The sequence below is a fragment of the Sciurus carolinensis genome, chromosome 9, assembly GCF_902686445.1.
Source record: "Sciurus carolinensis chromosome 9, mSciCar1.2, whole genome shotgun sequence".
Classification (NCBI taxonomy): Eukaryota; Metazoa; Chordata; class Mammalia; order Rodentia; family Sciuridae; genus Sciurus; species Sciurus carolinensis.
In genome coordinates, this window is record NC_062221.1 from 31,906,274 (window position 1) to 31,929,825 (window position 23,552).

Here is a 23,552-nt window from a genome sequence, read left to right on the forward strand (position 1 = left end):
AATGCATTTACATATTCTGATAAATCAGGTATAAATGAAGTGTAATCTCTCATTTTTCTGATTATACACATATTGCAGGATCACATCGGTCATGCAGTCATTCACGTACATGAGGTAATAATGTCTGTTTCACTCTACTATCATTCCTTCCCCTATACCCCTTCCCCTCCCTTCACTCCCCTCTACCTAATATAAAGTAACTCTATTCTTCTGTATCCCTCTCCTCCTTATTGTGAATTAGTATCAGCATATCAGAGAAAACATTCTGCCTTTGATTTTTTGGGTTTGGTTTATTTCACTTAGCATGATATTCTCTAACTCCATCCATTTACCAGCAAATGCCAGAATTTCATTATTCTTTAAAGCTAAGTAATATTCCACTGTATGGAAAAAGGTACACTCATACATTGCTGGTGGGAATGTAAACTGGTGCAAATCAAAACTACTCTAAGATTTCATTTCACTCAAATCAGAATGGCAATTATTGAGAATATAAGCAACAATAACTGTTGCCAAGGATATCAGGAAAAAAGTACAGAACCACCATTTGACCCAGTTATCCCACTCCTTGGTTTATGCCCAAAGGACTTAAAATCAACATAGCACAGTGACACAGCCACGTCAATGTTTATAGCAGCTGAAGTCACAATAGCTAAACTATGGAACCAACCTACATGCCATTCAATAGATGAGTGGATAAAGAAAATGTGATATATATATATATTACACATACACACACACACACACACACACACACACACACACTAGAATATTACCCAGCCCTTGTTTTCTATCACATTCTTCTTATTTCCTTTTAAGCACTTAACCCTATCTGGATTTTCTTAAAAAAAAAAAAAAAAAGTGTTGATTATCTATTCCCTTCAAGAGAATGTGAGGTTGGTTGGGAAAAGACCTGACCAATCCTGTTCCCTGCCATAGCCCCATTGTCTAGCACGTGGTAGATGCTTGGTGGATACTGGCATATAGTGCAAATAGTTTGGTAATGAACTTTTTTTTTTTTTTTTTTTGACTGGGGACTGAACCCAGGGATGCTCTACCACTGAGTTCCAACCCTAGTCCTTTCATTTTTTTACTTTGAGACAGGGTCTCTCTACGTTACTCAGGGTCTCACTAAATTTCTGAGCTTGGTTTTGAACTTGTGAGCCTCCCAAGCTGCTGTAATTACAGATGTTGCACCACTGTGCCTTGCCCTTTTGAATTTTTTGAGACAGGCTCTTGCTAAATTGCTTAGGCTAGCCTCAAAGTTGGGATCCTTCTGCCTCAGCCTCCTGAGTTATTGGGACTACAGGCATGTACCACTGTGTAGGCTGGTAGTGGACTTTTCATCCATTTAATAAATATTCTCAAGAATGAACTGAATCCAAAAGTACACTCCTGAATTTGTTAGATTATGTTTACTTTTCTCCAGGTATCTTCTGATAACAAAGCATTATTCTAACAGGCATCCCTGATTCTGATCACATGCATTTCAAAAGGGCCAGACAGGAAAAAAAAAAATTAAATTTAAGCCCAAGCATGCTAGATTGGGGTCATTCCAAGAAAACACGTGTAAACTAAACCAGTGACAGTTGTGCAACATTCCAACTTTTCTTCTACATAAAAGAAACAATGCTACAAAGGGGATGGAAATCCTAATTGCCTAATAAAGATCCTGTGAGTATTATAAAGGAGGGGAAAAAACCCCACATATCAATATATATCCTTGAGGGAAATTTCCTTAGTAGTACCCTCTCAAACTAAACACATTAATTCATAAACAAAACAATATGATACTCTATTATTCATTAGACTCAGTTAAACACTTAATTTTCTTCACACCCCACCTCTGCTTTGTGCTTGATGACTTCTGATTACATTAGAAATGAAGCCAATGACAGTTGGCCACTACTTTTTCACTCCTCTTGAACCCAGAGGTACTCGCTTTGCCACATACATATTATAACCTTCTGGAGACCATGAAAAACACTGAAAACTGCACACCCCAAACCACTGAACCAGTTTCCGAGTTTGGTGGGGCTCAGGTGACGTTATTTTTAAAGCTCCCAATGTGCTGCCCTAGCCCCTCACCACTCTAAAGTGCAGTACATGGATACCAGCGGGGGCATGCTAGGAATGCAGACCTTCAGCCACCTGCCCCTAACCCTGACTTCATAAATCGGGAGTCTTTTAAACAAGATTTCCAGGTGGTCTGTTGACGTACTGGAAGTGTGAGAATCATCAAATACCCACTTGGGAAAATTAACCTTTTAAAGCTTCAGTTACCTCATCTGTAAAACAGCAGCAATAATACCTTCCTCATGGGCTTACTTGTGAGGACTAAATGAAATAATACATGATAAACATAGAGGATAGGGCTGGCACAGAGATAGAATTGCTGTTATTAAAGTCCATACTCTGCTTCCTCTAATTCATTCTTACTTGCCTACATTGGGTCCACAGCTAGTTCTCAAGTGTGTACTATAATACTGTTAAATATACAAATAAACCCTAGCGGATCTAGCTTCTCCTTCCAATCAATAATCTCCTAGAGTTCAAGGATTCTGGTTCCTTTAGGCTGTCAAATACCTGATGTCGTTTCCCTGCAGATATAAGTTCCTAGGCACTACTGACAAGAGGTCCACCCTGCTGAAGGTAGACTTTCTGGTTTCTTCTCTCATATGCTCTCCTCTGCCATAATCCTTCTATCTGCCCCATAGTCTTCCTGCAACTGAACTTTTATTTTCTAGGTATGACTTGTACTGTCCAAAGTCCTATAGTAGGCACTTATAGCAACTAGTAGAGAGCTACAAAATACATGAAGCTTTTCCAACTGAAGCTTGAGATATTAGTGTCTCATCAGGTTACTTTATTTGAGGGCTATTCGTATTTGATAAGTTTTACATTTTTCTCCTCATTTTGGCACATGAACAGACACACATAGGGAAATTAAATTCTATTTACCAAATGAACAGAAACTGGTATGTTTGCAAAATTTAATAATTCTTGAAAATGCAATATGCTCTATTCTTGTTGGGTCAAGGAAAGGCATAATATTAAAAAGAAGTTGCTTTCAATTTCTTCTGGCAAACTGCATACTAAAACATATTAAAAAGATAGTGCAACCAGGATCAAGTGGGGTTTATCCCAGGGATGCAAAGTTGGTTCAATATCCAGAAATCAATAAATGTAATTTATCACATCAATAGATCAATAAATGTAATTTATCACATGAGTATTTCAATAGATGTAGAAAAAGTGTTTGATAAAATACAGCACCCCTTCATGCTTAAAACACTAGAAAACTAGGGATAATAGGAACATATCTCAACATTGTAAAGGCTACCTATGCTAAGCCCATGGCCAACATCATTCTAAAAGGGAGAAAAACTGAAAGCATTTCCTCTAAAAACTGGAACAAGAGAGGGACGCCCTCTTTTACCACTTCCATTCAACATCGTCCTTGAAACACTAGTCAGCGCAATTAGACAGACCAAAGAAATTAAAGGAATACAAACAGGAAAAGAAGAACTCAAGCTGTTGCTATTTGCTGATGACATGATTCTATATTTAGAGAAACTGAAAAATTCCACCAGAAAACTTCTACAACTAATAAATTAATTCAGCAAAGTAGCAGGATATAAAATCAATATGCATAAATCTAATGCATTTCTATTCATAAGTGCTAAATCCTCTGAAAGAGAAATTAGGAAAGCCACTCCATTCACAATAGCCTCAAAAACAACAAAATACTTGGGAATCAATGTAACAAAAGAGGTGAAAGACCTCTACAATGAACACTACAGAACACTAAAGAAAGAAATTGAAGAAAACCTTAGACGATGGAAAGATCTCCCATGTCCTTAGACAGGCAAAATTAATATTATCAAAATGGTTATTCTCCCAAAGGTGCTATACAAATTCAATGCAATTCCAATTAAAATCCCAATGACATTCCTCATAGAAATAGAGAAAGCAATCATGAACTTCATCTGGAAGAACAAGAGACCTTGAATAGCTAAAACAATCCTGAGCAGAAAAAGCAAAGCAGGAGGTTATCACAATACCAGACCTTAAACTATACTACAGAGCAACAGTAACAAAAATGGCATGGTATTGGCACCAAAACAGGCAGACCAATGGTACAGAATAGAAGACACAGAGACAAACCCACGTATTAAACAAAGGAGCCAAAAACATATAATGGAGAAAAGATAGCCTGTTCAACAAATGGTGCTGGGAAATCCATATGCAGTGAAATGAAATTAAACCTCTATCTCTCCACCCTGCACAAAACTCAACTCAAGAACTTAGGAATTAGATCAGGACCCTGCAGCAAATAGAAGAAAAAGTAGGCTTGAATCTCCATCACATTGGCTTAGGATCAGACTTCCTTAACAAGACACCTATAGCACAAGAAATAAAAGCAGAATCGATAAATGGGATAGATTCAAACTTTTAAAACTTTTTTTCAGCAAAGGATACAATCAATAATGTGAAAAGAGAGCCTACAGAGTGTGAGAAAATCTTTCCCACACACACACTTCAGATAGAGCACTTATCTCCAAAATTTATAAAGAACTTACAAAACTACACCAAAAATACAAATACCCCAATCGATAAATGGGCCAAGGAACCGGACAGACACACTACTCTTAATATGGTCTTTCCACCATAATAAGTTTTTCATATTTCCATTTTGAGATGATTAAAACAACTTTTTAAAGCAGCCACTACTATAACATTTCTCCTCCAGCTAAGGAGCTTGAGATTTGATGATGTGCTCCTTTGGATCTAGAGCCCACAGAGCACCATTGGGTACCCAGCCAGACTCAAGCTCCACATGGAGTCTGTAGCCACTGCAATACAATGTTTCCCTCCTAAACTGTTTTTTCCCCCTGGCCTGGCATCATCATACTTTCTTCCAAATAGGATAGACACCTTTGTTCTTCCTTAGGGATAAAGGGTTCTCAAAGCTGACTCAGATTCTTCAAACAAAGGGAAATAGTGAATACAGACACCATTCAATCTCCATGGACGTCATGCTTAGCATGACGAATTCTCACCCAATTTTCAACAAGCTTCCCTTACAAGGTCACTTTTCTTTTTTTCTTTTTCTTTCTTTTTTTTTTTTTTGGTAGTGATAAAAACATTTATTAAGAAAAAGTCTACAATACTAGTTATGTGGATTATTCTATAGGCTCCATGAATGCCCTGTTCTCTGTGCGTCATAGATGATTTTGATAGTATCTTTCAAAGAAAGGCTTGCTGTAGACAGATGAGAAATCCTGAAGAGGCAGAGTTCCACTGGGGGATCATACGGCTGATCAAGGAGCCCTTTCAACATCCTAAGACAAGGGCATCCTTGAGACAGGCATAAATTATTGAACCCCTCATATATTTATATCCTATTCATGAAAGAGCCATGGAATTTATATGATACTCTTAAGTCAGTTAACGTAAGGAATATTACCCATTTCAAAATGTCTCATAATAATTGCATTTCTACCAATTATTTCATGTTATTCCAGCTTAATGTTATATATTTGGAAGCTTGGTTCTTTGAACAAGGTCACTTTTCAACAATGGAGAAATTGCTAAATGGAATAATGTTAATGAATTTATATCCCAAATAACCCTAAGTAAGTTACTGGGCTTCTGTAAACATTTTTAGTAAACAGACACAAAAGTAGTGCCATCAGGAATTAGAAGAGACTAAGAACCTCCTCCTCAGACTAAATTCATCCCCATTTTCAACAGGGTTCCTTCACCAGAAAGTCAAGGGAAGCCTTAAATAACACTCGAGAATTAGCTTCTGGAACTGGGCACTGAGACCAAATAGAAAGTCTACTGACAGTGAGTCTAATGACAAAGGCTAGTTGGTTTCAAAACTGGCCAATTCATTATAGCCAGGTTTCATTTTTGCATAAATTTATAAAAACTGTTCAACTTCTATGAGTGAATCTGAGGAAGTCATCACAGGTCCTGAATGGTCGCCAGCTGCAGTACCCAAAGCCATGATGCCACAAGGTGGGACCAGACCTCACACCAGCTTCTGTGCAGTAGAAGCCACTCACCTTCCCCACTCCTAACCACAAGCCAGCCTCAGGTCCATCAAATCTTTCATCACCATGAAGATTTATTTTTGTGCCATTTCAGAGTCCTCCACAGCTTTCAGATATGAAGGAATGCTTATATATCAAGAAGAAACAATAGGGACACTGCTGAAATAAGCTGAATAGGTTCCACATTGACCTTAAAACAAGCAGATTTCTTCAGCATTGTTTTTATCCTTTGAAGGAAGTGAAAGGGTACTTCTGATCAGAAATAATTCTTCTGTTTACTCAGTTCTAAAGAGCCGGGACCAGTATAGAGCCAGCGGGCAGAGACTTTCATGCTGCGAGGTAAGACCAGAGGGCCAGGCCCAGACCAGCCAGGCCCAGACCAGCCAGTCCCCAGCAGTGCCCCTGCAGTTCACCGTCTGTCAACACATGGAAGCGCCTCTGCCCACTAGCAGGGAACATACCCCACCCGGAGGCCACCATACCTAGAGGGGCAGCATTCTTTTTGGGTCACGGCATTAACAAGTTCCTCCAAGACTTCAGGCTACTGAAGACCAAGAGATGAGTTATTAGAAACCTGCAGAGACACTCTACGACTATGGCGGGAAACTGTAATACCACAGATTTGCACTCCTAGAGGGGAAGATACATGAGCAATATGAGAAAACAAGGGAAGAAAGTGTCCCAAACAAACCTAGATGCTACATCAATAAAATCCAATGACAGCATGGCAGAAGAAATGTCTGAAAGGGAGTTCAGAATGTACATAATTAAAATTATCAGAGAAGCAAATGATGAGATAAGACAGCAAATGCACGCATTGAATGATCGCACCAATCAACTGTTAAAAGACCAAATGCAGGAAGCAAAGCATCATTTCAATAAACAGAGATTCTGAAAAACAACAAATTCTTGAAATGAAGGGAACTATAAACCAAATTAAAAACTCCATAGAAAGCATAACAAATAGGATAGAACACCTGGAAGACAGAACCTCAGACATCGAAGACAAAATATTTACTCTTGAAATCAAAGTTGACCAAACAGAGAAGATGGTAAGAAATCATGAACAGAATCTCCCAAGAATTATGGGATATCATGAAAAGACCAAATTTAAGAATTATTGGTATTGAAGAAGGTACAGAGATACAAACCAAATGAATGAACAATCTATTCAAAGAAATAATACCAGAAAATTTCCCAAATCTGAAGAATGAAATGGAAAATCAAATACAAGAGGCTTATAGGACACCAAATGTGCAAAATTACAATAGACCCACACCAAGGCACATTACAATGAAAATATCTAACATACAAAATAAAGACAGAATTTTAAAGGCTGTAAGAGAAAAAAAAATCAAATTATATTCAGGGGGAAACCAATATGGTGAATATCAGCAGATTTCTCAACCCAGACCCTACAAGCTAGAAGGGCCTGGAACAGCATTTTTCAAGCTCTGAGAGAAAATGGATGCCAACTAAGAATCTTATACCCAGCAAAACTTACCTTCAGATTTGACAACAAAATAAAATCCTTTCATGATAAACAAAAGCTAAAAGAATTTACAAATAGAAAGTCAGCACTACAGAACATTCTCAGCAAAATATTCCATGAGGAAGAAAGGAAAAACAACAATGGAAGTCAGCAAAGGGAGGAACTATCCTATAGGAATAGCCAAATAAAGGAGAAATCAAGTCAAGTTAAAAACCAAAAATAAGCCAAAATGACCAGGAATACAAACCATATCACAGTAATAACCCTGAATATTAGTGGCCTGAACTCATCAATCAAAAGACACAGACTGGAATACTGGATTAAAAAGAAAGACCCAACAATATGCTGCCTTCAAGAGACTCAGCTCATAGAAAAAGATACCCTCAGACTAAAGGTGAAAGGATAGGAAAAAACATACCATGCACATGGACTCACCAAAAAGCAGGGGCATCCATCCTCATATCAGATAAAGTGGACTTCAAGCCAAAGTAGTAAGAAGGATAAAGAAGGACATTTAATACTGCTTAAGGGAAGTATAAATCACCACAACATAATAATCATAAATATTTATGCCCCAAACAATGGCTCATCCATGTATGTCAAACAAATCCTTCTCAATTCCAAGAACCAAATAGACCACAGCACAATAATACTAGGCAATTTTAACACACCTCTCTCACCACTGGACAGATCTTCCAAACAAAAATTGAACGAAGAAACCACAGACCTCAATAACACAATCGATAATTTAGACTTAACAGACATGTATAGAATATTCCATCCATCAATGAGTGAACACACTTTCTTCTCAGCAGCACATGGATCCTTCTCTAAAACAGACCATATGTTATGCCACAAAGCTACTCTAAGCAAATACAAAAGATAGAGATACTACCTTGTATTCTATCAAATCATAATGAAATGAAATTATAAATCAATGACAAAATAAAAAACAGAAACTTTCTTCAACACCTAAAGTTAGTTAATACGCTACTGAATGATGCACAGATAACAGAAGACATAAGGGGGGAAATAAAAAAATTCTTAGAGGTAAAGGAGAACAAAGATACAACATATCAAAATCTCTGGAACACTATGAAAGCAGTACTAAGAGGAAAATTCATTTCATGAAGCGCATTCAATAAAAGAAGAAAAAGTCAACAAATAAACGACCTAACACTACAGTTCAAAGCCCTAGAAAAAGAACAGATCAACACCAAAAAGTAGCAGAAGACAGGAAACAGTTAAAATCAGAGCTGAAATCAATGAAATTGAAACAAAAGAAACAACTGAAAAAATGGACAAAATAAAAAGTTGGTTCTTTAAAAAAAATAAACAAAATTGATATACCCTTAGCCACACTAACAAAGAGAAGGAGAGAGAAAACTCAAATTACTAAAATTTGGGATGAAAAAGGAAATATCACGACAGACACTATTGAAATACAAAACATGATTAGAAGCTATTTTGAAAATCTATACTCCAACAAAATAGAAAATCTTGAAGACATCAACAGGTTTCTAGAGACATATGATCCACCCAAACTGAATCAGAAGGACATACACAATTTAAATAGATCAATTTCAAGCAATGAAATAGAAGTCATCAAAAGCCTACCAAGAAAGGAAAGTCTGGGACCAGATGGATTCTCAGCTGAGATCTACAAGACCTTCAAAGAAGAACTCACTCCAATACTCCTCAAAGTAGTCCATGAAATAGAAGAGGATGAAACTCTTCCAAACACATTCTATGAAGCCAAAATCACCATGATACCAAAACCAGAGAGAGACATCGAGGAAAAAAAATTTCAGTCCAATATCCCTAATGCACATAGATGCAAAAATTCTCAACAAAATTTTAGCAAATTACATACAAAAACATATTTAAAAGGTAGTACACCATGATCAAGTGGGGTTCATCCCAGGGATGCAAGGTTGGTTCAACATCTGGAAATCAATAAATGTAATTCACCATATCAACAGAATTAAAGTTAAGAATCACATGATTATTTCGATAGATGCAGAAAAAGCATTTGATAAAACACAGCACCCCTTCATGCTCAAAACACTAGAAAAAATAGGGATAGTAGGAACATTCCTCAACATTGTAAAGGCTATCTATGCTAAGCTCACAGCCAATATCATTCTAAATGGAGAAAAACTAAAAGCATTCCCTCTAAAAATGGGAACAAGGCAGGGATGCCCTCTTTCACCACTTCTATTCAACATCATCCTTGAAACTCTAGCCAGAGCAATTAGACAGACCAAAGAAATTGGGATATTAATAGGAAAAGAAGAACTCAAACTATCCCTATCTGCTGATGACATGATTCTATATTTAGAGAAGCTGAAAAATTCCACCAGAAAACTTCTACAACTAATAATTTAATTCAGCAAAGTAGCAGGATATAAAATCAATATGCATAAATCTAATGCATTTCTATTCATAAGTGGTAAGTCCTCTGAAAGAGAATTTAGGAAAACTACCCCATTCACAATAGCCTCAAAAACAATAAAATACTTGGGAATCAATGTAACAAAAAAGGTGAAAGATTTCTACAATGAGAACTACAGAACACTAAAGAAACTGAAGAAAACCTTAGAAGACTGAAAGATCTTATGTGTTCTTGGATAGGCAGAATTAATATTGTCAAAATGGCCATACTACCAAAAGTGCTATACAAATTCAATGCACTTCCAATTAAAATCCCAATGATGTACCTCACAGAAATAGAGCAAGCAATCATTCCAAATGCAAGCAAGCATTTGGAATAATAAGAGACCCAGAATAACTAAAGCAATCATTAGCAGGAAGAGTGAAGCACAGACTAGCAGAATACCAGAACTTCAACTACATTACAGAGCAATAGTAACAAAAATGGCATGGTATTGGCACCAAAACAGACAGGTGGATCAATGGTACAGAACAGAGGACACAGACACAAACCCAAACAAATACAGTTTTCTCATATTAGACAAAGGTGCCAAAAACATGCAATGGAGAAAAGATAGCCTCTTCAACAAATGGTGCTGGGAAAACTGGAAATCTATATGCAGCAGAATTAAACCCCTGTCTCTCATCCTGCACAAAACTCAACTCAAAATGGATCCAAGGACCTTGAAATCAGACCAGAGAACCTACACCAAATAGAAGAAAAAGTAGGTCCAAATCTTCATCCTGTCAGCTTAGGATCAGACTTCATTAACATGACTCCCAAAGCACAAGAAATAAAAGCAGGAAACAATAATTGGGATAGATTCAAACTAAAAAGTTTTTTCTCAGCAAAGGAAACTATCAGCAAAGTGAAGAGAGAGCCTACAGAGTGGGAGAAACTCTTTGCTACACACATTTCAGATACAGCACTAATCTCCAGAATCTATAAAGAACTCAAAAACTTTATACCAAGAATACAAATAACCCAATCAACAAATGGGCTAAGGAAATGAGCAAACATGTCACAGAAGATCTACAAGCAATCAACAGATATATGAAAAAATGTTTAACATCTCTAGTAATAAGAGAAATGCAAATCAAAACTACACTAAGATTCCATTTCACCCCAACTAGAATGGCGATTATCAAGAATCAAGCAACAATAGGTGTTGGCTAGGACGTGGGGAAAAAGGTACACTCATACATTGTTGGTGGGGTTGCAAATTAGTGCAGTCACTCTGGAAAGCAGTGTGGAGATTCCTTAGAAAACTTGGAATGGAACCACCATTTGACCCAGCTATCCCACTCCTTGGCCTATACCCAAAGGACTTAAAATCAGTATACTACAGTGATGCAGCCACATCAATGTTTATAGCTGCTCAATTCACAATAGCTAGACTGTCAACCAACTTAGATACCTTTCAGTTGATGAATGGATAAAGAAACTATGGTATATATATATATATATATATATACACACACACACACACACACACACAATGGAATATTACTCAGTCATAAAGAAGAATAAAATTATGGCATTTGCAGGCAAATGGATGAAGTTGGAGAATATCATGCTAAGTGAGATAAGCCAATTCCAAAAAGCCAAAGGCCAAATGATCTCTCTGATAAGCGGATAATGATACATAATGGGGGGTAGAAGGGAGGCAAGAATGGAAGAAGGATGGATTGTATAGAGGAAAAAGAGGGGTGGGGAAGGGGGAAGGAAAAATAACAGAATGAGACAAACATCATTACCCTATGTACATATATGATTACACACATGGTGTGACTCTACTTCATGTACAACCAGAGAAACAAGTTGTACCCCATTTGTTTACAATGAATCAAAATAAATAAATAATTAAAAAAATGAATGTGAGGTACTGAGTTTAAGGAGGAAAAAAACTCACATTGAGTACCACTCTCTGTGGTTCTTACACATTTTCAGTAGATAGTGAATATAAATTACCTTCAATCCATTGCCATTTCCCAATTTTTCCCTTGAAATTCCCGCTGGCTGCAGCAGTACCACTCTCAGATGAATTCTGAGATGTATGAAAGAATGTCTTGCGTTCAAGCCTCAGGGAAAGGGAAGACTGCTGCCTTGATATGCTGAGGTAGAAGACACCTGGGTTTTTAAAGAAACGTTTAAAAAATATATTATATACTGTTTACAAACAGAGTACTACTTTCTTGTGGTAGAATGGTCCCTATGTATGAGAATCTTTTATAGATTTGGGGGTTGTGGCATGCACATTCATTGGCCTGAGAAAAATGAGGAACAACCAAAAGCAAGCAGAAGAAGGAAAATTCAGTTGCAATTTTCTATTTGCTTCTGCACTATCTGCCCTTGCATCCAACAGCAACAAAAAGCCAACTGTTAATAGTATACAATAAATTGGAGTTTTGTGCAAGAGGTTCATTCCTTCATTCTTTCTTCCTTTCTCTCCTTCCTTCCTTCAAAACAAAGTATGCTGCTGAGCACTACAGAAATGCTACAGAGCCCTTCTATAGCAATTTATAAAGTCCAGTTTTCAACACCAAACAATGGGTATTAGTACAATCCTATTTTTCAGAAGCTTTGTACAGTCAATCAACAGGTAGACCCAGAACCCAAACTCAAGCCCCTTCAACTCCAAATGCAGTACTCCTGTTAGAGCACAGTGTTTGCATGGGAACCCAAACTCACACCTGATCCCACAGCCATGAGATTCCTTGGAGGGCAGAGAGAGAAGTGTGGAGCAAAAGCAGACACACCTCTGCACTCAGGGGTGGACAGTCTGAGAATACCATGTGACCGGGTAGCCAGTGGGAAAGCAATGATTGGATGATGGAGTCAGGGAAGCTAGGAAAACTGAAGCAAACAGCATACAAATCAGATAGAACAGCAGCAATATTGACCCAAAAGCTGGCCTTTCTGTCCCTGTTTTGTTATAAACAGCTTTACCCACTGGAAGAAGATGTCAGAGGAACCTGCACTAGTAAACATTTCATTCCCTCACTGCCCTGAACTGGGAATGTTACAGATCTTTATCACTCTGTCAGGCTGAATCATTAACTCCTGTCCCCTTAGTTATTTCACTTATTCATTCATTCCCTTGAGATCTGTGTGAGAGGCTAAGCAGCAGTGAGGATGACAAGTCCTGCCCTCAAGTTAAACTGAACTGCATGAATGAAGCACACCTGAAGATGGTGCAGGGGTGATCACCCAGCTCAAATGCCTCCAAATTAGTGACCAGAGTCCTGGGCAGGGAACTGAGTATGCACTCCCAGAATGTGCTGATGTCTAATAAACAGGATAAAGGAACTATTTAATACTGTAAAGAGTCAGTGATACATCTTCAAAAGCAAAATCCATAACCAAAATACCAAATACAGTTCTACATAAAAGACATAGTTTGAGTCCTTGCTGTCACACTGAGGGTAAGTGACTGCAGAACTATGAAAGGTTTTAACAGGAATGGTGCTTCTTTACACTGGAAGAGTCTGTTCAAAATGTGTAGGTTGGGCATGTTGCAGAGATCAATGTTTTAGCCCAAGGTGGGCAAACTCTGTTTTCAATAAAAGCCTAGATAGTAAGTACTTTCTTTGTAGGCCATATATCCTTCATCTTAGCTATTCCACTTCTGTCTTTGTATAGAAAATACAGTCATAGAAAATATTAAACAAATGGGTGCAGCTGTTCCCTGTAGATACTAAAATCCATGGATGCTCAAGTCACTCACAAAATAGCATAGAATTTGCATATAACTTCTGCATATCCTCCCTCACACCTTAAGTCATCACTAGATTACTTATAATACCGAATGCAATATAAATACTATGTAAATGGTTGTTATAATGTATTGTTTAGGAAATAATGACAAGAAAAAGAGTCTACACATGTTTAGCACAATTTTTCCCCAATATTTTAAGTTCATGGTTGGCTGAATTTACAGATATGGAACTTATGGACCCAATGGGATGACTATACTTACACAATAGGCACTAGTCTGCAAATGTTTGTTCCTGTCCTAAGAAATGGAATACCTTGCAGCAACAAAAAATTCTCCCCAAATCTGTCTTTCCTTTGTTTTCTATAACTCCAAAGGGCCATGCTACTGAAAGGGAGATCCTAGTCAAGCTGGTAACATGTTCCCTTATGAAATGGTTCCTGGAGAGTGGGCATGGCTGGTATTGCCTGGGTTGTGGATGCAACAGAAAGGCAAAATTTCCTTGGCTTCCTAGTTTTTACTACCTGTGTTAGGGGTCAGAAACACATGGGATGGGAAACTTAAAATCTGCTCTATCTTTCCAGTTTTTATTCTTTAATGTCTCAGAGCTTTAGGGAGCATGAATCTTTCATTTGTCAGTCTTTCAGGGCCCTGCCCTAGAGATGTTCTGCAACTTCATCTTCCTCCCATACGACCCCTACAAATCACCATCCCTTCATCTTCCCTTCTCTAATTCACAATGTGCCATTAACCCCAGTAACAAAAGCAGATCAATATTTATTATATAATTTTTAATAAAATAATTGTTCATAATCCCAGAAGAGATGTCTGACAAAGAGCCTACAAAACTGCAACTTTTTTTTTTTTTTTAATGTGGTACTGGGGATTGAACCCAGGGTACTCTACCACTGAACTACATCCCCAACCCATTTTTATTTTTTATTTTGAGACAGGATTTTGTTATGGTTTGGATATGAGATGTCCCCCAAAAGCTCATGTGTGGGACAATGCAAGAAGGTTCAGAGGAAAAATGACTGGGTTGTAAGAGTTTTAAGCCAATCAGTGATTTAATCCTCTGACAGGGATTAACTGAGTGATAATTGAAGTGATAGGGTGTGGCTCGAGGAAGTGGGAACTGGGACATGGCTTTGAAACTGATAAGTAAAGACTCTCTCTGCTTCCAATCTCATGTGAGCTGCTTCCCTCTGCCACACACTCCAACATAATGTTCACCCTCACCTCAAGTCCCAAAGAATGGAAACAGCCTTCTCTGGACTAAGACCTCTGAAACTGTGAGCCCTCAAATAAACTTTTCCTCCTTTACAATTGTCCTGGTCGGGATCTTTAAGTCACAGCAGGGAAATATAACTGACTAAAACAGTCTTCTTAAGTGATCCTCCTGAATCAGCCTCCCAAATTGCTGGGATTACAGATATGCACCACTATACACAGTCTGCAACTTTTGAATGCATCTGTTACACAAGGCCATGTAAGAGTACCCTGTTTGATCCCACATATTGACCTCAGCCATGACTCTTTACCATATAGTGGGACCTACTATACACCAAGCAACAATGACCAACAACACATGCAAAAGATGTAACAGAAAAGTGTTCTGGCCTGGACATTATATAGTGGTGAAAAGGAGAAAGGTATTTCCTAAAAGGAAGTTCTACCTGAATCATCCAATGGTGGACAGAACAAAGATAGAGGTTGGGCACAGGGAAAAGGCAAATCATTCATCAGAAGGGAAAGAAAAAAGTATTGAGTGCATCATTTTCTAAGAGATAAAGAGAATTTAGTCTGAACTTAAGTTGAATACAACCCACCAAATTAAACAGAGCTTAAATCTTGTACTTCTTCAAATCTTCTGGGGAAACATGCAAGAATATACTATAACAAAGGATGCAGCTGCATCAGTGACATCTAAAATCCAGTAAAAGACACTATAATAGGCACTTTTCATCAACTAAGATAATTTTAAATTTTAAAAATAAGATAAACTTACCTGTAGAATTTCAGATGAGATTAAATCAATAGTTGAAGTTTTTTGTGGTATTCTGTATTCCATTCTTTAATTAAACATTCAGATTTGCTGTGAACTACTTAACAGAAAAAAATAAAAAGATTATATTGTGACAACACTGGCACTATGACATCTAAAATCAATGCTCTAGACCTGGCAAACTGCTATAGTAGCAAGTAATTATGTATTAACACTTTTTTCATTTTTGGAGAAGCACTGATCCCTTTTTCTGCCTCCTGGCTCTCAAATCACCTTATGCTCTAATATAAAATGATATCTGGTCACTGATAATACACAATTTTTAGGGTTAGAGTTACACAATTGACATTCATTTTGAATGAGGCTTTTAGTCTAAGAGAAAAAAAACAGAATCTTATTTATTAAATAATTCCGTTTCTTCAATAATTTGTGTTTTTATCAGTCATCAACACATTCCTAGAGCAGGAGCTCAGCTCCCTGCTTGAGCCCAAGACACCTGGGGAGCTAGGGAGAGGAAAACAAACAAACAAACTTGTTTCTGGTTGAAGGCTGACAACTGAAATCTTCCTTACTTCTCTGAAAAGGAAAAAAGGACATGGTTTGGCAAATTTTTTTTCCCTAACAAAGCAGTCACCTCCTAAAGGTTGGCACAGTCGAAAAAGACCAGTTCTGCTCTACAAAAAAATCTCTTGCCTAGTTCAGAAGTGAAAAGAATAAACACTGAATGCATGAACTACCCATGCTCGCTGTTGGCATCATTCCTTACTGCTTGGAAAAGTGAGACTCCATTGCACCTCCAAGATTTCTTTTAAAATGACTGTATACTCGTTGAGAACGCCTCTTAAGAATCATGCAGCCCCAGTCCTTCAGGGTTTCCTTTTCTCCTTTTTTCTCTTTCTCTCTTTCTCTCTCTCTGCCCAATTCCCCCACTTCCTTCCTTGAGTGCAGATTCTTTCCCCAGTCCTCCCCATGAAGTGCCCTCCTACAATCCGGCCCACCGCCTCGGAAATGCGTTCGCCCCGGGCCTACTGGAGATCCACCAGTACCATTAACACCGTCCGGTCTTCTCCCACGCCGCAGAGACAAACACCCTCCCTGGTGGCTGGAGCAGCACCGGACGACCAAAAGGCAGGGATTGCGCCGTGGGGCAGGGTAGGGTGAACAACCTGCGGCTGCGGCCTGGGCCCGCCACGCGCACCAGCGTCTCTCCGTGTTGTCCACCGCCCCCCAGACCCCTTCTCCCGCGCACACAGCAGCCAGGAATTGCCGCCAACGAGGCCCAAGACCCCAGGGCGTGGCGGCTCGAGGCGCAAACAGAGCAGCGGTTTGTAGAGGGCCGGAAAAAGTGGGCGGCGCCTCCGGGCCTCACCGCCTGGATTTCGGCTTTCCCAAAAGGGTACGTCCCGGGACCACGCCCGCCAGCCAGCCTAGGTCTCAACCGCCTCCGGGTGGATACAGGGCCCCTGCCTCATACTCACCTCCCGCGCGTAGCGCCCACTCAGCTCCAACGCGGGCGGCGTTCCAATCCTGCGCGCACACAGAACCTCCCGCAGCCGCACGCACGCTCGGGCGCGCGCAAGCCTCGCGTTGGGGCTGCGGCGGAGCTCCCCCAGCTCGCACCCGCTCCTAGCTCCACGCGCGGGTCTGGGCTGCTCACATCCTTGCGCACTCCCCTTGGCACGCTCTCTTCCAAACACTGTGGTGTTACGAATGCTTTTGGTTGTTGTGACTGGCGGAGGTTAGGCAACTGAGTGACAGACTTCAGGCTAGGATTTCTGTTTAAGACCTGCTCCTCTGTCTCCGTTGTCATTTTTCCAAGCTGCATAAATGCACAGGAGGTCCTGGAGGAATTTTCTTGTTGAACTCTACACAAAGCTCCAAAAGAAGAAACCCTGGGGGGAATTCTTTGTTTTCTAAGAATGTGCATTGTCCTTTCAGAACTGATGGGGAATAAGAGGTAGGTCACCATCATATTACAGTGATCTGTGTGAACTGGAGTCCCACGGAGTCCTGTGCTCTCCGAGATGTCTCTTGAAACCCACAGTCTTTGACCTGGACAGTTCACGGAAGGTTGACTCCACCCTGGGTGGTACCACTCAAGGCTCCCTGGAGTACTGAAGGGAATTTTCAGGCAGGAGAGCTGGGTGTTGGTATAGGGATTCTGGTCATGCCAGTCTTTGGGCGTAGTTGGTTGAATTAATAATAAAAAAATAACAATAATACGTCTCTTAGGCCGCAGGACCCCTGGAATAGGGCCATCTGAAAACAATTCCTCATTCCAGTCCTTTGGCTAGAGGACTGTGCAATAGCTTGGCCTCAATATCACCACAAGAAAAGCTGAAAGAATAGTTCAATGAACACCCATATATACATGTGTCCAAGATTCAACAACCATTTACAATTTACTATAACTGCTTTCCCCCTCTCTCCTAAATACTTCAGCTTGCATTTCCCGAGACTAAGGCTTCTTCTACACAACCACAATAAATCATCACATTTAAGAAACAACTTGATAGTATCATCTAATAGCTAGACCATGTTCAAATTTCCCCAGTTGTCAAAAAGGTCATATATATTGGTTTTGTAGAAAGATGATCCAATAAAGATTCATGCATTGCATTTGTTATGTTTGTCTCTTTTTATGGAGAACAGCACTCACCCTTTTTTGTTTTCATGGCATTAATTTTTTGAAGTTTATCAATTTGTCTTTTTTTGCTTTCTTAGTGTTATTTAACTTTTCTTTAGTGCCAGAATTTCCTGTAACCTGGAAGAAGGTGTAGTAGCTTGATTTGACAATGAGAATCCTTCATAGGTTACATGATAATCTTCATATATGTTCCCATCAGGGAGAATATAACATTAAATATTAAGCACATAATATCAGTTGTCCTGATACCAATGATAACTTGGGTAAGGAGGTATTTTCCAGATTTCTTTATTATAAAGAATTATGAAAAATGTTTCTTTTTTGTAGTTAACAGGTGCTATATGTTAGGTTGAGGCTTTGAAACTCTTTGGGGAAGAAAGTTTAAATTCCTACAAGAACAGGGGTTATATAAGATCACATTCCCAAGAGTATCCCAAGTTGTCACTCACAGGAAAATGTCTTGTTAATGGGCTAATATGACCAGCCTTGGGCATGAAAACCAGTCTTAGCATATCTTTAATTCACTCAACTATACAAGGCAACAGGGACATATTATGGAATAGGACAGACAGAGACCCTTTAAAATTTATTTTCTTAGAGGGAGATAAACAAGTAGACAAGATCATTTTTGAGGTTCTTATGTGTCAGGAAGTTGGTAGGATAGAGGGATAGGATGAAGATGGTGCTACAAGCAAACCACAGTGTTGATGTCACTGAAGAACCACTAACATTGTTAAGAAAAAAAATTACTTGTCAGCTTCAGTCAGTTGTCATTTACCTGGGCAGACATGGTCTAATCTCCTACATCAATTTTAATAACAGAAATAAATCAAGAATATATAATTTAGCATGTGATCCTTGTCTTTGGTCATCTGGTATCTAAAATATCATAAATATCTATAGGTGGAAGTTTATCCACTTAAGCTTGTAAGCTCTGCTAGGCAGGAGATCTGTCCAGTTTTTTCTATATAACAATGACCATCCTACTTCCAACAAGAGTTCTCAAAGGACATCATCTATTCCACAGACAAATGTAGTGTCGTAAACAGCCTATGTCCCTTCTCAAAAGAGGACAGTTGTAAGAGGACCTTGTAAGTCCAAGTCAATGGATCATATTGAGGTTTTCATTTGCATCAGCAAATTAGCTTCTACTCTGACCCCTGCTAGTTGATCTGAACTTTATCAGACCCAGTATTCTGAGTCCAAGACAGAAGCTGTGACACAAAAGCTAGCCTCAAAGACCTACAGCCTCAGGACTGTTCAAGATCCAAAAGAAGGGGACTGGGGCAAGGTGGTAATCTTCAGGAGGTGAGGCTGAGGGGTAGGGCAGCTTTGTAAAACAGCTACCACACTGCTCTAGGTCAAATACAAGTTTGGATGTGAAGAATTGTTTATACTGGCCTTTTGCCTAAAAGCATGTAGGTCTGAGCATGTATTTAACTACTACCCAAGCCTAGCCATGACCACCATCCCAAGTTGTGACCCACACATTTGTGTCAAGACTATAAACATGGCCCATTTCTTTTTGTTTATAGACTCTTGGTTCAACTGCTTCTTCCTTATCAAAGCCTTTTTTTGTGACAAAGGGGAAAAGAATAGGGGAATGAAATATACATTTTTAAATCACTTACAATGATTTGAAGGTTCTCTGAAAATAATAGGGATAAATATATTCAATATGTGCATACAACAAAACTAAGTTTGGATAGGAACAGTGTACGTCCAGGACTTAGTTGGCACTGTGTAAATATTCAGATCTAAATCATGATCATCATTCTTTTCCTGGTTCCTGGTAGGTAGCTGTGCCCTTTGTAGATGGTAAAGTGATAGCTACTCTGCTGGATTCTTTTATCACAGCATATGTGAAAGCTCACCTCACTAAGTAAAGGAGGTCTATTAATAACAAAACTAGGTAGATTACATTGCAAATGGATTCATGTATTAAAAAAACAGACCTCTGTATTTGGAAGGATGTTTCAGGACATCAATAGTCTATTTTACAAATACTGTTTTTTTTTTTTTTTTTTTTTTGCAGGTATATATCACTACCTGATTCTAAATGTGATTCTTAAAAACTAACACACATATGAATTCAGAACTTCCAAAACCTCCCTAGAATGCAAAACAGACCAAAGAACACAGTTTGAAGGTAAAAACTTCTCCCAAATGAAATAGGTGAGAAGAAAATCTCCAAAAGCTTTAAGAGACTATTTTCTTCGAGGCAGTCTCCTTTTACTTTGTATAGCATTTATTGGCTTGTGATTCAGCTATCTATTGCTACAGAACAAGCCACCCCCAAATTTAGTTACTTGCAAATATATGAATTTAATATTTCTTACCATTTTGAGGATTGGTTGGATGGTTCCTCTTTGGTTTAGTCTGAATTCACTCACAAGGTTACATTCAGTTATAGCAATGGTTGAAATTTTTTCTGTAAAGTAAATACTTTAGAATTAGCCTCTGCTGTAGTTTGGATCTGGAATGTCTCCAAAAGGCCCATGTTAGAGGCCTGGTCCCCAGCCTATAACACTATTGGAAGGTGATGGAACCTGTAAGAGTAGAACCTAGTGAACAGCTCTAGGTCATTGGAGGCATGCTCTAAAAGGGGATTGTGGAAACTTAGTCTCTTCCTCTCTCCTCTCTCTCTCTCTCTCTCTCTCTCTCTCTCTCTCTCTCTCTCTCTCTCTGTCTCTGTCTCTCTTTCTTATTTCCCAACCATAAAGTGAACGGTTTGGCTCCTCTGTATATCCCCACCATGATTTGATACCTCAGCACAGGCCCCAAAGCAACAGGACCAACTAATCATGAAAACCTCCAAACCTACAAGTCAAAATAAAACTTTTCTTTTTATAAGCTTATTTATCTCAGGTATTTGTTAATGTAATGGTCTGAATATGAAGTTTTCCTGAAAACTTGTATATTGAAGCCTGGGTCCCAATGCAGCAGTGTTCAGAGGTGGGGTTTTGGGGAAATGATTGGATTATGAGGGCTCTGACCTCATCAGTAGTGGAAACAGAAAACTAACACAATTTCTATTGCATATTCTTGTTATTTATTTTATTTTGTAAACCATTAAAACTCCAAAACTATTCTTAGTTCAAGGGTCCTACAGAAACATGGCCATGACCCACAAGTTATAGTTTGTTGATCCCTGAGCTGGAGAGTCAACTGAGTTGAAGGTCCCAAGTGGCCTCACTCACATATCTGCTGTGGACTCCATGTAGTCTCTTATCCTTCAGTGGCCTCTGTTTTTGGTTTGTGGGTCACACCCAGTAGAGATAGAAGCTGTAAAACATCTTAAGCCATAGCCTTGGAAGTCAGACAAGATCAGATAACCCGCATTCTGTAAACCAAAGCAAATTACAAGGTCACTCCAGATTCAAGAACAGGCAAATACACTTTGCCTTTCAAAGGGAAGAGATGCATATATTGTGGTCACTGCAGCTGAACTAAGGGAAAGATTTCAACTATGTGCTCTATTAGAAATTTAAGTTGTTGCTGACCTCAATGTTAGATTGAGACCTTATCTCAGAGCTTTATTCAAGTAACTTCAAACTGAATCATAAAACTTCAAATTACTATCTGTAAAGACAGCTATTGTTCTTACTCTCTTTTCCCCATATTGTCTCTTATCCCCAGCCTGTTTATAATTCTAGAAGCATTCACTCACTTCCCTCAGTATTTGTTTACAGGTATCTCTGCCATAGGATTTCAAGCTCCCTTAGGGAAGAGACCAGGGCCCTACCATTCTAAAATGCTGTGCTATATCTTCCATAGATATGTATGGAATTTAGTGGAATAGCCTTACTGAAGTATGAAATCAGGTTCTTTTCTAAGTTCACAAAAGCAAAACAAATTTAAGAATCCAGCACTACTTACAAATTCTGGAAGAAAAGTTCGTCTGTCAAAGGGTTAAATTTCACTCCCACATACTGTCTGATCAATCAATGGTTAAACTTCCTAGCAGTTTTCCAAACATATAATCAACTGCATCTTAATGATAAATTTGAACTAGCAATCACCTTTTAGGAAATATTATATTTTAACCATAAATTTGTCCGTAGATGAAAGTCAAATGTAATAGAAGTTTGTAATATAGGCAGTATATGTTCTAAAGCAGAAGTGTTTCCAGAGAGGGTTTCTCATCTATAATGAATGCTGCTGCTAATTGCTCAGTTGAATTTTTCAATATGTGTTCTCTCCAAAATTTCATTGTAACTGCCTTCTTCCACTTGATGGAAAACTTTGACCATTTGTTATGTTTAGAAGCAGCTGGGGTGTGTTTCTAATTGATGATTTGTTATCTTACATTTCTTCCTTGACTATTCACATCTTTCATTCTCGTCAGCATTTTTCTCCAATACCTCCTGTCTTACTGAACTTGATGGATGGGGCTGCTCTTGTGCAAATTCAGGCAGTATCGTCAGTCTCTCCTCTGCCTCCTTCCTTTGGGTTACAAATGCATACAGGAGTAAAAACAGATAACAGGTATATGGAACTTACACATTGACAAAGCATACTCACATACATGACATCTGTTGATTATTAATACACCAGTCTCATGGGATAAATACTATCATTACCATCATTTGTCAGATAGGGAAGCTAGTGAATGAATGAATATTCCAGCAATACCTCAAACTTAACATGTTCAAACCAACCTCAGTACCTTCTCAGGAAATCCACTACTTCTCCTACTTTTCTGATTTGGTTCAAGCAGCCACATTTGTCAGTCATCCAAGTTTGATTCGTGATTCTTCCTTTCCTTACTCCTGTACATTCAGTTAGTTGCCAACACCCTTGAATTCTCCCCCTTTCCCCTCTCTCAGACCCCTGCTCCTGAGAAGTATCATTTCATTTGACTTTGTGTCACAACCTTCTATCTGCTCCCTTAACTTCACATTACCACTATGAAGGCCTTCTTCAAACCCAAACCCTAATTTTCTTTTTAAGTACTGGGGATTGAATCCATGGGTACTGTACTACTGAACTACATCCCTACTCCTTTATATTTTTTATTTTGAGAGAAGGCCTCACTAGTTTTCAAATCTGGTCTTAAACTTGCAATCCTCCTGCCTCAGCCTCCTGAGTTAATAAAATTACAGATGTGAACCAGCCCACCTGGCTCAAACCAACATATTTTCATGCACTCCTGTTTTACACTGGTGAGTAGCACCCCACAGGTCACAATCCAAAG

General features: G+C 38.8%; 1 protein-coding gene across 7 annotated transcripts in view; it reads right to left on the reverse strand.

Annotated features, from left to right (window-relative positions):
* Positions 1 to 17,429, reverse strand: part of B3galnt1 (beta-1,3-N-acetylgalactosaminyltransferase 1 (globoside blood group)) — a 42,776-nt gene extending 25,347 nt beyond the window's left edge. For 3 of the 7 annotated variants that reach the window (XM_047565292.1, XM_047565291.1, XM_047565286.1), the window contains exons 1-3: positions 16,755 to 17,069; positions 15,712 to 15,808; positions 11,960 to 12,118 (exon numbers count right to left, since the gene is read on the reverse strand). The gene's annotated coding sequence lies outside the window, so the exon portion shown is untranslated. Of the gene's footprint in view, positions 1 to 11,959; positions 12,119 to 15,711; positions 15,809 to 16,754; positions 17,070 to 17,186 lie in introns of those variants that run through there. The other 4 variants (XM_047565287.1, XM_047565289.1, XM_047565290.1 and 1 more) reach the window with 4 other exon arrangements.
* Positions 17,430 to 23,552: the final 6,123 nt, after the last annotated feature.